This window comes from Nicotiana tabacum, chromosome 4 (genome assembly GCF_000715075.1).
Source record: "Nicotiana tabacum cultivar K326 chromosome 4, ASM71507v2, whole genome shotgun sequence".
NCBI classification, from domain to species: domain Eukaryota; kingdom Viridiplantae; phylum Streptophyta; class Magnoliopsida; order Solanales; family Solanaceae; genus Nicotiana; species Nicotiana tabacum.
In genome coordinates, this window is record NC_134083.1 from 81,990,399 (window position 1) to 81,992,659 (window position 2,261).

The window sequence follows — 2,261 nt, forward strand, 5'->3', positions numbered from 1 at the left end:
TTGCCTTAAAATCTTCATGTTAATTATTTCATGAACACTCTGAATCACAAGCCATGTCTTCATATTCAACCTCTCACTGGATAAACAGTAGAATTCTTCGTAGAAGCTTCGTTAGCCACATGATCACTGACCTTCTCATAGGAGATAACCCACCTGTGGAAATTACATGCCAACATCTTCTAACATCGCTGCACTGGTTACACTTACTACATAATCAGTAACCCATCCTGAGCCTGTGCTCATTCTCCAGTTGTACAAGTCCGTTCACTCCTCATGAATATCAACTAAAAGTACGACAATACATTCCAATCCAAAGTCATGTTGTATCTTTCTTCATATCAAGCAACTTCTTTCTGTTGTATCCAATCTCCCGCCGTATAATAGCCAATATTTCAAATTAAGTTTGTAGACCTAGTCACTGTCCACCATGAATCCCAAATATCTCTAAACTTTCCTCAAGACGTGTAGCTATCCTACCCCGTAACCCATATGCTACCTTGCCACTCTCCCACTTTTGTCAAACCCTCTCCTTTAAGCAACTACTCGACTTCTATTTCTCTCACTTGGCCTTCTAGGAACTTAACCACCACAAGACACCTCCCACATATCCTTCCTTATCCTTCGCTGCCCAGTTGTTTCCTTAAATCAAAATCTATCTCTGTAGCACTTGAACCGATAGATCGTTACCAACTTTAAACCCTTCCGGAAATCATCTTTCTCGAGCCATCAATACCAGGAATGCTGATTCGATCCTGAACTTCTGCACACTGCAACCTTAGACAGTTGCTTTCCCGACACCATTTATAATACTATGCCACAAGGCGAATATAAGGAAACCATAACACCGACGAACTTAACACATTATAACCAATCAAGGATGATGACACCACATAACAGGCGAAGATTCCACCACGGTCAAAAATATCGAATCTTGCTGCTCCATCAACCCAAGTCTGAACATTCTTAGTTCGATTGCCTTTCCTTTGTCGGAAGTAGAATAACGAATCTCTGAATCATGCACTAAGTAAACCTATTTTCGAGTCATTCACTGCCCCGAGACATAAGCAAGCATCCTACCATCACCTCAATACTATGCGATAACAACTCATGAGCATCATAGCAACCTGTGCATAGCCTCAAAGCTCTCAGAAGTACAACTACTAAGCTGAAATGACAGAATATCCTTCTGTCGATGACAATAGTCCAAAACAACTACGAAGGGAGAAACATCTCGCACCACATCTGTAGTACCATTACAATTCCTCGATTCTCAATCAATAGCAAGTGCTTCACGTCACATAAGATTGAATGGGAAGAAAATGAAGGCATAAGCCTCAAAGAAATCAAATCGCACGATGAGGAATTAGGAAGAGAAGTGCTCCTAACAACCCTGTAGCCTCTCGAAGATAAGTACAGACGTCTCTGTACCGATCCGCAAGACTCTACTAGACTCGCTTATGACTCGTGAGACCTAAGTGAACCTAGCGCTCTGATACCATGTTGTCATGACCCAAAATCCTTGAAAGGTCGTGATGGCGCCGGACACTATTGTCAGGCAAGCCTACACCAATAATTAGTAAATTCTCATTTTAATATTTTTGAAACCATAGTTGTTCCCCTTAATTAAATAGCACAAGACGGAGTTTACAAAATACCTAATAATATCTTTAAAAATTCTAACATAGCGCAACCCATAATCATCCAAAAATCTGGTGTCACAAGTGCATGAGCATTTTCTAGCAATTACAATAACTGTCCGGAATACAAATTGGAGAGGAAAAGAAATATAAGTACTCTGAAGGAGACTCTGTTGGCTGCGGAGCGTCGTATAGAATGCAGCTCACCTAAGTCCCTGCCATAATCGCACATCTGCGCCCACAAGGCCGCTAAACATATGTGTACCTACACAAAAATATACAACAAGTGTAGCACGAGTACGTAAATCAACGCGTACCCATTAAGTATCCCGCCTAACCTCGAAGAGGTAGTGACGTGGGGTCGACTCAAACACTTACTATGTGCTATAATTAATATACCAATGATATAATTAAGCATGGATCACAAAAACGGCTGTAAGCTCGATATCATGTAATAAGTAAATAATTCTTTTCTTAACAAGAAATTTCCCAAATTCATTTTCATCATTTTAACAGTTTATATCTCGGGCCAATGAAGTAATATCAATTATTATAATTTCCGAAGCAATTAATACAATCATGCGCAAGTCATGCCGAGGTCGTACGACCCGATCCAATAGTAAA